The sequence below is a fragment of the Vicugna pacos genome, chromosome 15 (genome assembly GCF_048564905.1).
Source record: "Vicugna pacos chromosome 15, VicPac4, whole genome shotgun sequence".
Classification (NCBI taxonomy): domain Eukaryota; kingdom Metazoa; phylum Chordata; class Mammalia; order Artiodactyla; family Camelidae; genus Vicugna; species Vicugna pacos.
The window spans coordinates 48809440-48823393 of NC_133001.1; the positions used below are offsets into that span (position 1 = coordinate 48809440).

Here is a 13954-nt window from a genome sequence, read left to right on the forward strand (position 1 = left end):
AGGTGTGTTTGATGGGCTAGAATGTGGTCCATCTTTGTGAATGTTTTATATGAGCTTGAGAAGAATGTGTATTTTGCTGTTGTTGGATGAAGTAGTCTAGAGATGTCAATGATATCCTGTTAATTAATGATGTTCTTGAGTTCTGTGTCCTTACTGATTTTCTGTGTGCTGAATCTGTTCACTTCTGATAAAGGAGTAGTTCAAGTCTTCAACTATGATAGTGGATTCATCTATTTCTTCTTGAAATTCTATTAGTTTTTACCTCACCTAGTTTTGTGCTCTATTGTTAGGCACATAAACATTAAGTATTATTATGTCTTCTTGAAAAATTAATCTCTTTATTATTATGTAATGCCCTTTATCCCTTATTATTTTACTTGCTTTGAAGTCTGCTCTGCCTGACGTTAATGTAATTACTCTTGCTTTATTTTGGTTAGTGTTAGCATGGTATATTTTCCCCCATCCACTCACTTTTAAAATTATTTATTTATTTATTTATTTATTTATTTATTTATTTATTTATTTATTATTGAAATACAGCTGACTTACAATATTATATTAGTTCCAGGTGTACAATAGTGGTCTGATATTTTTATAGAATATACTCCATATAAAGTTATTATAAAATACTGGCTATATTCCCTGTGCTGTACATTGCATCCTTGAACCTTATTTATTTTACATCTAGTAGTTTGTACCTCTTGATCTTATTTTCCTATCTTGCCCTTCCCCACCCTTTTTCCCACTGGTAACCATAAGTTTGTTTTCTATCTGTGAATCTGTTTCTGTTTTGTTATATTCATAAGTTTGTTTTATTTTTGAGATTCCAAATAATAAGTGAAAGCATACATTATTTGTCTTTTCCTGTCTGACTTATTTCACTAAGCATAATACCCTCCAGGTCCATCCATGTAGCACATCTGTTGATGAACACTTAGTTTCTTTCCACATCTTGGATATTGCAAATAATACTTCTATGAATGGATTCTGCCTTGGTTAGAGGTAGGATCGGGCCCAGAGGGTTGGAGCTGCACTTCTGAGCTGGCTCTTCTTTTCCTTCACTGCATGCGTATGTGTGTGTGTGATGGTGATGGTGGTCTCTGCCTTAGTGTGGACCAGTGCTGGAACAGGAGGGGCTGGAACAGGAGCATAGTGCCAGCTTGAGTGCACTCTGGGGCAGTCCTGACAGGCTGGCCAGAGTAGCAGGCAGTTTTCAGTCTGCTGCCTCTGTGCTGGGACTGAGAGCAAGCAAGTCTGTGCTTGCACTCTTCTGGAGTGCAGTCTTGGCTTCTAATAGCCCTCTGGTAAGCTCCACTGGTTTTCAAATCAGCTAAGGGGGCTCATTTTCCCAGTGCCAGACCCCAAGGCTGGGGTGCCTAATGTGGGGCTTTAACCCGTTGCTCTTTAGGGAGTATCCCCAAGTCTGTGATATCCTAACCCTCTTTTGAGTGACCCACTAGGGGTGTGGATCCTGACTTTTCCTCCCCTCCTACCAGACTCTGTGTGGTTCTTTCTTTACAGCCTTGGTTGTAGAAGAGCAGCTCTGCTAGTCTTCAGTTTGTTCTTCGTGAGAGTTGCTCTATATGTAATTGTAGTTTTGATGTGTTCATGGAGGGAGGTGAATTCAGGGACTTCCTACTCTGCCATCTTTATCCCACCCCCTTCCACTTCTAATATATAAGTATCTTTATATCTAAAATGACTTTCTTGTGGACAGCATAAAGTGGGACCTTATTTTTTGATTCACTGTGACAATTTCTGTTTTTCATTTGGTGCATTTAGAATATTGATATTCAAAATGATTATTGATATAATTAGAATAATATATACTGTATGTGTTACTTTTTTCTTTTTGTTGCCTATGTTTTTTGTTTCTATTTTTGCAGGCCACTCTTTTTTTTTTTGGTTGTTCCTACTGGACCCACCTTTTTATTGCCATCCATTCTTACTCTGCCTTTTGTGGTTTTATATTAGCATTTTGTATAATTCTGTTTTCTCTCCTTTCTTAGCATATCAATTATACTTTTTTAAATTACTTTTTAAGTGTTTGCCCTAGAGTTTGCAATATATATATTTATAACTAACCCAAGTCCACTTCCACTTTTAGATAACACTATATTTACTTCATGGGTAGTGTGAGTGCATTATAATAACAAAATAATTCTAATCCCTCCCTCCTGTCCCTTGTATCATTGCTGTTATTTATTTTACATACATATAAGCCTACCTAAGCACATATATTTAGTATATGTGTATATACATGTATGTATGGATGCATAAGATATATACATAAGAATACATAATTGAATACATTTTTTGCTTTTATTAGGAGTAAGTAACATCTGTTATATATGTTAGATCAAGTAAGAATAAAAAAATAAAAAATTTAATTTTACTTTCACTTATTCTTTCCTCAGTACTTTTTCTTTATGTAGCTCTGAGTGTCTTATCTATATTATTTTATGTCCTCTCTAAAAAAATATTCTTTTAACCTTTCTTGCAAGGCAGGTCTACTGAAAGCAAATTCTTTCAATATTTGTTTGTCTGAGAAAGTATTTCTCCTTTATTTTTAAAGATAATTTTTCAGAATTCTAGATTGGTGTTTTTTTTCTTTCAACACTTTAAATATTTTATTTTACTCTCTTCTTGCTTGTGTGGTTTCAGAGGAGAAGGCAGATGTGATTCTTATCTTTGTACCTCTAAGATGTTTTTCTCCTCTGGCTTCTTTCAGCATTTTTTCTTTATCTTTGCTTTTTTGTACTTTGAAAATGATGCAGCTGAATTTTTTTCTTGGCATGTATCCTGTGTGCTGTTCTTTGAGATTCCTGGATCTGTGGTTTGATGTCTGACATTGTTTTGGGGGAAATTCCTAGTGTTTATCATTTCAAATATTTCTTCTGTCCTTTCTTTCTTTCCTCTCTGGCATCTCCATCATGTGTATGTTATACCTTTTGTAGTCGTCCCACCGTCCTTGAATGTTCTGTTCTATTTTTTCCATCTTTGTTTTCTTTGCTTTTCAGAGTTGAGGATTTCTGTTGGTATATTCTCTGACTTAGAAATTCTTTCCTCAGGCTTGTTCAGCCTCCTAATAAGCCATCAAAGACATTATTTATGATATAGTATTGTTGATCTGTAGCATTTCTTTCTGTTTCTTTTCCCTAGGATTTCCATTTCTCTGCCTGTATGTCCCATCTGTTCTTGCATGCTGTCTACTTTATCCATTAGAGCCCTTAGCATATTAATCACAGTCGTTTTAAATTCCCAATCTGAAAATTTCGACATTCCTACCATGTCTACTTCTGATACTTGTTCTGTCTCTTCAAAGTGTGTTTTTTGCTGTTTGGTATGCCACACAGCTTTTTATCGATAACCAGACATGATGTACCAGGTGGAAAGAACTGCTGTAAATAGGCCTTTAGTAATATGGTGGTAGGATGTGGGGGGAGGGGAAGTGTTCCATGGTCCTATAACTAGATCTCAGTCTTGTAGTGAACCTGTATCTCTGGACTGTGAACTCCACAACTGCTTCTCAGTTCTTTCTCCCCCCTTGTATAGGACGTGATGGCTGGAGTCAGCTGGAGTTGGATGGTTCCCTTCTCGCATGTGAAAGGCTAAAGCTGGAGTTGGGCATTTCCTTTCCCCTAGATGAGTTAGGCACTAGTAGTACCTCATCAGGTTAGCTTCTGGTTAACCAGTTTCTCCTGTGGACAGGTTTTATTATGAAGAACATGATGCTCTGGTGTATTTCAAAATGGTTTCTTTTCCCTTCTCCTGCCAGAAGCACAAGGAGCTTTTTCTCCAGTATTTACTGTGAAAACCTGGTTGAGCTCCGGGAGATAAATCTCAAAAAACTGTTGGAACCCGAAGTGACTGGGTCCCCTGGAGTTTCTAACTCTCGGAGTTGTCTACATTGAGCTTTCAGGGGTTCATCCATTACAGTTCATATTTTCCTACCCTACGTTGGTTCCCACTGAAGTTTCTGCTCATGAGTCTCTGTTCTGGTAAGCCATGGCTCCTTGCATTTTTCCTATCTGTCTCTCCAATTTTGGGGACCGTGGTTTTCCATGTGTCCTTCCCTCTCTTGTGGATCTGAGAAATGTTAATTTTTCAGTCTGTTCACCTTTAAATTGTTTTTAAGATGGAATGGTGACTTCTGAGCTCATTACACATGGAACCCTATGGGTTTTATTTTGACCCTGTTAAAAGAGGCCCAAAAGTCTGGGGGTGCATAGTCTTAGTTCCAGTAGGAATCCTTATTCAGTGCTGGTAAGCCCTCACTTGATTCCTGATCCTGGAGAAGGAGGTTGAAGCCCTGAGGACAGAGGGTGTGGTCATTCCAGTGAGTGGGGCACACTTGACCTCTTTGGGAGAGAGTAGCCAGTACTGCACATTCTTGACTGATGATAAAGGATGACTGGGGAAAGCTGGTTTATATCTACTGTAAGTATCTCCTCTTGGTCTCTGATAACTATGGGCTAAAGAAGGTGCAAAGATTTTGTTTATTCTATGTGGATAATATTAGCATTTGTGTTAGTACATGAAATCTGTCTATAATTTTCCTTGGTTGTCATGTATTGGAATCAAGGTCATCCTAGCCTCATAAAACAAGTTTGGGAGAGTTCTTTCTTTTATTATTCTCTGGAACAGTTTGTGTAAGACAGAGCTTTGTGTTTTCTGAAGGTTTAATAAAAGTTTTCTATAAAACTGTCTGAGCCTGATGGTGTTGATGTTTGGGTTTGTGGGAAGACAAGGGTTATGAAAAGGTGGGAGTAGTGAGATGATTTTTTTAACTCAATTTAATTTCTTTAAGAGCTATTCAGTTTATCTATTTTTCTTAGATCAGTGTGGATAATTTACCCCTTTCTTTCTGTAAAATTTTTTGTTGTATTCTGGTTTTCAAATTTACTGACATAAAACTTTTCCCAACATTCTGTAAAGACTGGAAAAAAGTCTCCACTGTATCTATAGTTATATTCCATTTAAATTTTTTTCTTGACTAGTTTTGTGATGAATTTGATTGTTTCATTCACCTTTCAAAGAATAAGCTTTGAATTTGTTGTTTTTCTCTGCTTTTCCTTGCTTTTTAGTACTATTGGCTTCCTTTAGAGTACCTTAAGTTGCACATTTAGCTTACAGGTTTCCATATGCATGTATGTTTGCAGATGTGTATATATATATCCCTGTGCTGGTTTAGTTGCCTTCCACAGGTTTTATGTTGTTATTTTAGCCTCTGTCTTTTAATTCACTTTTTATTTCTGACAGCTGGTTATTTCTCTTTCTTGTGTGCTCTCTTATGTGTTTTAAACACTTTTCTGTTGGTAATATTTTCTTTGTGGAAAAAGGAATTCCACTTTAGTCAATAAACTGTGTTGCTGGAATTGGAAGACAAATATACCTTTTGGAATTGATAATGATTTTTTGGCTTTTACTAGGTGGGAGAAAATGCACACTAATATTGAAATTTCTGAAAAATAAAAAGATCTGTAAGTCAATGAGTAGAAGTAAATGAATTTATAAGCAGGGGTATGTACAAGTGTTTTTAAGGATCATTCTAAATAATGAGTCAATTGGTGGCAGCATTTTAGTTTCTTCATCTATAAACTGGGAATGCAAACATCTTTACGACTTCATAGTCTGAGGGTAAGATGAAAATAGTAGGGAAAATACTTTAAAAATTAGACCCAGTGTGAGAACATAGCATATGAGAGTTCTAGCTTCCAAGTGTTTGGAATCTGATATAATGGGATATTTGTGAGTGTGTTTTGTAGACCATATGGCACTGCATACACATTGCTGTTATTTTTAAGCACCTCTTTAAAGGAAGAACTATATAAATCCTTTAGGATTTCATAGTCTAACCAAATTAGCACATTTGGAATATGTGCTGAGCAAGTCAAATGTTCAGTTAGGTGACATCAAAGGGCAAACACCTGTGAATGCATTCAGGTAGAAGGGAATGAAGAGCTTGGTGAGTGAAAGGCATCTATGAAATTTCAATCTTATCCCTTTTATCTAAGTATTATTTCAAGGCAGCACCTTATAAAGACTCTACCACGCCCTTCTCTGTATGTGCTTTCTGCTATTCAATTTATTTTCTTTTAAACTATTATATCAAATCATTTTTTTCCTTAGAAATAGGCAGGATACAAATGATTCATTAAAAATTTTAATAAACTCAATATACATATATAGAATAATAGAATGTGGGCTTTAAAAATTGTTCTTCTTCAACTGAGAAATATATCACCAGGTATTAGGTGTTTTACCCATATTCTAAACCATAACTATCTTTGCTCCTTGAGTTCAAAGTTCTAGTGATAAAGCATCTTAAAACTGAATTTCTCTCATCTGGATGATCTGTTATGATAGCTAATTAGTCCCTTTTGATGCTTAGAATTTATTTTTTCCAGAGCCAGATGGGCACTTACCGTTTCCAAAATAGTAAAACATTGCTAATTTGTTTCCTTGACATTAATCACAAATAAATCACATGTATAGAATAAAATTACTCTGTTCCTACACCTGGGCCCAAGTCATTAAGTACTTCAGATAACATTTCTCATGGCTTCAGAGTGTTTATTAAAAGACATACAAAGTACATTTTTAGAGTACTAGCAATCTAATTATTCATGTATTCATCCATTTACTGATTGGCAAATGTAGAGAAATTATCCTTCTAGGTCTGTCTCCCATCTGCATCCTACGTGAAGACTGTTCTGGACATTCTAACTTACAGGAACCTCTCTTCTGAGCACCTGAAGTGTTTTCCTGGGCACTGAGCACATCTGTCCTGTGCCCTTTCCTGTATTACTAGGCAATTTCTATGTGCATGTGCTGTGACACATAGATTTGTGAAAAGGAAGCTTGAAACTTTCAAGCTGATGCCTCCCTGAGAGACCTGATATATAAATGTATTTGCAAATGTAGACTAGCGGGGTCCCCCTACTCTCCCTGAGATTTAGACACTCCCACCATGAGCCTCCTTCCTGCGATCCATGTACTGTGGAGAGTGGCCTCCCCACCTGTGTTTGCAGGTGCTTAAGCCCTCAGGTTTCCACCAGTGAGCTCTCACTCCAGGTAACCTGCTGATGCTCAATTCTCTTCTTCCACACTTGACCTTCTCCCTGTTTTTTCTTTTTATTTCATCTTAATATTCAACTCAACAGGTTCTTTCTCCCTGATAATAACATTCCCTAAATCCTGTCACCCCTCTGCCTTCCCCAACAGCATCCTCTCTACATACAAATCAAAAGACAAATCAAATGATGAACCAGATTTCCTTACAAACAAATTATCTATTTGTTAATAGATAATTTCAAAAGAATATAAAAGCTCCTATTACAGAAAATTCCCTTGGTATTTCTGACAACAAAGACTCCAGCTTCTTGCTCCATTTCTCTGTCCTCTTTCCACCCCTTTCCCACCATCACAACACTCCACACCCTCCCATAATGCTTTCCACTTCACCGTGTGGAGCCTTCCCCTGCCCATGACCTAGACTCTGTACTTACCCCAAAACACAGTCATGTTCTCAGCTCAACATCTATAAGAGCTAATGTTTCTTCCCTTTTCCTGTCCAGTCTCCTCCAGGGGCAAGGACCAGGGCAAAGGGTTATTGTCTCCACAGTATAAATTATGCCGTTTCTCCTGCAGTGAAACAGTCTCTCATCCAAACTGGGAGATGAGTGGAAAGTGGATGTTCCTTCTGGAGCAGTATCTGCAGATGGTCAGGACCATATCTTTATGAGAATTCTTGCTTCACTAGCTGGGGTGACACTGCCTAATCTTTGTGTCCTAATTCCAGGACACATATCTGGGTGTGTATGTGTATATATATATATATACACACACACACACACACACACACACATTTAATATATACGAATGTATATAGTACACTCATATATACATATATACACATACATATACAAGTATATATACATATGCGTGTATGTATGTATGTATATATATATGTATAAATGCCGTATCATAACTCTGTAACTTCTCATGATCAGCACCACTTTGGCCTCCTGTTTCTTCCTTGTACTGTTCATGAGAAGTTACAGAGTTATGATTATGACATTTATGCGTGAGTTTCCTGGCAACCACAGCAGCAAGGAAAACCTGATAAACTTCCTCAACAGAATATAGGAAATAAACTCATTCCTCAAGAGGCATGCATTTTCTGGCCTTTAATCACAAAAATAACTTGCAATCAGATATGGTTATATCCTTGACAATTATTTCACAACGAACTCAGAGTGGTTTTTGTATAGCACATGTTTTATTGAACCTCTCATAAAAGCCAAAAGCATGGCCTTATAGTGCATCTTGGTGAAAGGCATTCTGTTGTGTCTAAGGTAATTGGTTCAGAAACCCTCTGGGTGGATCAAAGATGGTGGACATGGATTCATATTCAGTGCCAGCAAGACATGGCTCTTTGATAGAGGCTGCTGGGCACTGGGGTCTCACTTCATTCACTAGAATGTGTGCTTGACCCTGAAGTGTATCCAACTGGCATCTTGTGTTTTAACAAAATTTTTTTTATTGTGTTATTTAATTATTTTATTGTGGTGGGGGTTAGGCGGGAGGTAATTAGGTTTATTTATTTTTGGAGGAGGTACTGGGGATTGAACCCAGGACCTCGTGCATGCCAAGAACACCACTTGAGCTACACCCTCTCTCCACTGCCCAACTGGTGCCTTGTTTTACAGAGCTTAAGTCCTTGGGATGCGAAATGATTCAACCAGGCAAATCCAGTGCCAGAATTCTGGGATTCTGAGGACAGTGTCATATTAATGTGACAGGTACTTGTGTAGACGTTCTGATAGCCAAACTTGTAAACCTGATACACACACCTAGTTAGCACTGTTTTATATTACAACGCTGCTGTCCTTTAAGGTTCCTGAACAACAAACTTAGGACTGGAGGACACTTAGATGCACGTGACAGGAGCGGCTCAGTCAGTGGGATGGTCCTTTCAGCTCGATCTGTGTCTGTGTGGCCTGCAGTGGTGGAGCCCTGTTTCCACATAGCTCAAGGCTGAGCTCAAGTCACACAGTGGGCTAGCTCGGTGGGCTGGCGCGGAGCCTCTGGGGCTGGGGAGCCCTGGTGGGAGCAGGCTGCCTCTGCGCTTACACAGCTGTTGGGCTCCTCATGTTCTCGGGCTGGCCCATCACACGTGTGGCTTCAAAATGTTCGAACCTCAGGCCTCAAATAATCTTTTGTTCCGCTTTCCTGCTTTGTATGTTTGACTCAGTAGCTTTGTTTATTTTCTTAAAATATTTCCTTTTGGTTTGTGTTTCTTGGCATGGCTCAGCTATGGTTTTTCTAAATGCAATCGTCTTCAGACCCCTTTGCCATTCAGAGTGCCACACCCCCAGAATGACGGACGGAAGGCTATTTAAGTGACTTCCACTTCCCCAGGCTGGCAGGGCACTCAGGACCGTGGTGCCATCTCTTCTCAACCTGATGGCTGAGGGCGCATGGGACTGCTGTGTGGGGTCTGGGTTTCTATCACTTATGATCCAAGTGATGTACCCAGGCCAAAGAAATCCCATTTATCTTCCAACCAAGCTTTTATACCATTGATATCAGCAGTACTGCTTTTCTGAAATTATAAGCTTCTTGACCTCAGCGTTGGGCTTCTGCAACTGGGAAACCTTTAAAAGACAAACTTAAATTAAAGAGAAAAAAAAAAATATAGGGCAGTTTCTCTGCAGCAGCCCCAAGACAGCCTCAGGCTTTCTTTACAGAGATCTACCAAGTTTTTTGTTTTTTTTTTTTCTTTTGTCCCCTGAGGAAAGACATAAAACCATTTCCCTAAGATTGTCAACATTCCAAAGCAACTCATCCTGTGGGTTTCCTGTGTGCAAATGGCCACTGCCCTACCCTGGAGCTGCTGAGCTCCAGGCTGGAAGCTCTTGGCTCCCCGAGCATCCCCTTCAAAGAGGAAAATACCAGGCCCTCCTGAACCAACAATGAGACATGTTTGACTAGTGGTGATGAAATGTCTTCTGTAAACACTCCCTACCTTACCCACCTCCCTTTTTCAAGGACTGATTCACCACTGAAATATTTGTGTCACCCAAGTTCAAGTACATGAAACCAAACGCTTCAATGCCATAGAAAGCAGCGTGAACTTCACTGGCCAGGGAGGTAATTAAATAAGCCAAAGCAAGCTGCTGGTCTCCAGCAGGCCTGCCGGGACTACAGACGAGAGCTGGGCCTGGGCCTTTCTGGGTCAGATCTATAGTGCCTGCTGGAATCCACGTTGCACAGTGACTCCCCCTCAAAGTTCCTGGCCTTGCTCAGCCAGAACGCATACTTCCAGTGCAGGAAGGGAGGGGATTTTTTTCACTGCCTAATGTGTTCTACCCTCAGCAGAGGATGAAATCTAAAGTCAGGATCCTGTCCCTCAGAGCTTGAAACCGTAACTCACGTTTATCTTTAAACTCTTCCATGGAGACAGGGTTTTTTTTAACGTATATTTTCAGCATAAGATAGACTGTGAAGATTCTAGACCAATTATTTTCTTGGGAAAGGAAGAAAATAATATTGAAAACATTAGAAGCAGCCAATTTATCTATATGTTGGAGAGAGTATTTTTCATCAGCAAGAGTGTAGGTGTAAGTTGATACTCTGCTTATGAGCAGAACACTGAACCCAAGCTTTTCGGTGAGCAAATTCTCCTGGGGGTACCTAGTCATGGGGAAGATGCTATCCCGGAAGTCATGGTCCAGACTTCAGAGACAGAAGGAGGAGCAGTTATGGTCTTTTCCCACAGAACCGTGAATTTTATTTTCCACTGAATACCAAGTTATATCTTTCTAAGACAGTCTGTAAAAATTCAAGTTCTCCATGATACAGCTATGGTATATTACTTTTATTATGACAGTACTGAACATAACTGAAGGTGTAAGCAATGGGCTGTTGTTCTGCTGTGTTTGTTATGACCATGTACACCACTGGGTGGAAATAAGTGGACTGGTATTTTCCAAGCTAGTGTTTTATTGAACGCTATTCTCAGAATTTTAATGAAGATAGTATAAAACAAAAATTTGTTACTTATTGAAATTAAGTTTAATGACAGCTAATGACATGAAGTTTAACAGGTTTCTTTACCTTAGAATCTTTAATAACTGAATGTGCTTTGTGATTCTCCAAGGGGAGGTTTTAGTGTACGCACTTTCCCAAATTTATTTCACAAAGTAGCTTTTCTTTCTTTTGCTATTAACATCTCTTGAAATATTGAGCTATGGAACATGGTTTGGTAAATTTGGGGTTAAGCAGTGTCTCCTGTGATATAACTAAGTTAATGTAGCCAATATAACTTACACTAGAAAGTGCTGGAAGATGCATAGAAGCAACCCATGTTGATTTAATAATATTCTATGTGGCCATTGAATACTGTTTTAAAAACAGTGCTTGAAGAGAATGCAATTTTATATGGACTATCTAAAAAGCAAGCAAGCCAAAAAAAAAAAATCTGGCTACAGGGCATGGCTTTATTGGGCTTAATGCTTGAGTGTGGCACTTGTCACATTATGCTCTTTGGATTAAAAATACTTGTGTGGCCCCACCTGGGAAGCTGATCACCTGGTCACTGAATATAAATTTAGATTTATAAGAAAATCTGCTCTGAATTAGCGCTAACTACCACTTCACCTTTGAAAAATCGACTTACTTATCAGATGGTACTAACCTGTAGTGGAAACTTAAACTTCCTACCTCATCCAAGTTTAAGCCAAATGTTCTCTCCTTCCAACTTCGCATTCCTTGTCTGTGTTGCTCTGCATTAGTGAGAGGCGCCTACGCCCAGAGCTGTGATGTGAATACAGTGTGAAGACAGAAGCCCACCTTCCCAAGCATTTCTGTCCCCTTCGCAGTTCTAATCACACCTCCTCAAGTTACTGCTAAATTTGCCAAGCAGCTGGCATGAGTTTGCTACCCAGAGCAAGGCAAAGTGTCCCTTGTTGAGGAGAGGGGCAGCCTCCAGGCTGCTTTTAATCTGATTGTTTTAATTTAATTTAATCTGCCTGGTAAATATTTTTTTTCAGCTGCAGAAATGTGTAAATCAACTAAGTGGTTCATAATCTATGTATTTAGCTAACAGAGCTCATGCTGACCAATGCGTGGGACCTGATAGGAGTTTGCATTTGCTAGCCAATCACCACCATTACCCAGAAGGAAAAAAGCAAATCATATGAGAATGATAACAACAAAAAAAACTCATCCCAGTAGCAACTACCATTCTTTGGATATTTGCAATGTGCTGGTAACTTTTCATTGTCCTTATTATACTTGGCAGTGTTATCCCCATTTTACAGATGAGTTATATGAAATACAAAAAGGTTGAGTGATGTGCCCAAGACTTTCCACCTAACGGTGAAACCAGCATTCAAATCCATTTATTTTGGGGACCAATACCTTGCTCTTGCTGTAGACTATTAGCATTCTGCGTCTGTAAAAGTGACCTGCATAATTTTAACCTTTTCAGTTTTATGGACTTAGAGCCTAGATTTGTCTCAGTGGATTTGTCTGGGAACTTTTCTTTTTTTAAATGCCAATCATCTCAAAATCACGATCCAATTGGATCTTTCAAATTTGCTCTAAAATTCCAGTGGAGACATAGTAGAAGATGAAATCAATGCCTCTACCAACATTTAGGACTAACATCCATACTTTATCCAAAGTATCACTTCCACAGCCGCAAGACCATGAGTCTTTACGGATAAACCTCATCTACATTAGATTGTTTACTTGAGTTTTTGTTTGTTTGTTTGTTTGTTTCCTGATGTAGGATTGTGTCACTATCAGCTTCACTCCTAGAGCCGCTTCTGCTGCATCCCATAGATTTTGGATTATCGTGCTTCCATTTGCATTCGCCTCCAGGTATGTTTTTCATTTTTCTTTGATTTCATCAATGGCTCAATCATTACTTAGTAGCATTTTGTTTTGCCTCCACTTGTTTGTGATTTTTCCGGTTTTCTTCGTGTACTTAATTTCTAGTCTCATGTGATTTTTGTTGGGAAGAAATACTTGGTATGATTTCAGTCTTCTTAAATTTATTGAAATTTGTTTTGTGGCCCGGGCTGTTGTTGGCCCGTGGGTGGGGTCGGGTCCCAGGGCACCTGTCTGCGGGGCCAGTGCGGGCCTGGTTCCGGCCCCGCCAGCCTGCTGGAGGGCGAGGCCAGGTTCTGAAGTGGCTGACTAGGGGGTCTTGGGACTGGTGCCTGCCTGCTGGTGGGCTGGTAAGCCTCTGACACTAGGAGGCTGAGGGAGGATTCAGAATGGCGCTTGTCAGCACCAGTGGGCTTGTGGTACAGTGAGTTCCCCCTAAGGGCTGCCACCAGTGTCTGTGTCCCCAGGGGAGTCCCCATTGCCTCTTGCCTCTCCAAGAGGCTCTCCAGGATCATCAGGTGGATGTGACTTCTTTCAAATGTCTCTGTGCTGGGTCTTGGAGCGTCTCAGATTTTGTGTGCACTCTTTAAGAACAGAGCCTCTTCCCTGCAGCTCTCCAGCTGTCCTATACACAAGTCTCATTGGCCTTCAAAGCCAGATGTTCTGGGGTTCATCTTCCCAGTGCAGGTCCCGGGGCTGGGGTGTCCACTGTGGGGCTTGGACACCCCACTCCTTAGGGAGGACCTCTGCAGTTGTGACTGTCCTCCAGTTTGTGGGTCACGTACTTGATGGTGTGAGTCTTGACCATATCGTGTCTCCACTTCTCCCACCCATCTCACTGTGGTTCCTTCTTTTTACCCTTGCTTGCGAAAAATCTCCTCTGCTGTTCTTCAGGTTGCTGTCAGAGATAGTTGCTCTGTACATAACTGTAATTTTGTTATGCCGTGGGAGGGGCTGAGCTCAGGGTCCTCCTACTCCACCATCTCAACTTACCATTTGTTTTTTAATGTTCTCACAAAAGTTCTCAAATTTATTTGGACAAGATCGTTTA

General features: G+C 39.7%; 1 long non-coding RNA gene across 2 annotated transcripts in view; it reads left to right on the forward strand.

Annotated features, from left to right (window-relative positions):
• Window positions 1-13954, forward strand: part of LOC107033821 (uncharacterized) — a 263656-nt gene that overhangs the window by 160293 nt on the left and 89409 nt on the right. For both annotated transcript variants that reach the window (XR_012059198.1, XR_012059199.1), the window contains one exon: window positions 12803-12894. This is a non-coding gene — a long non-coding RNA (uncharacterized lncRNA). The remainder of the gene's footprint in view (window positions 1-12802; window positions 12895-13954) is intronic.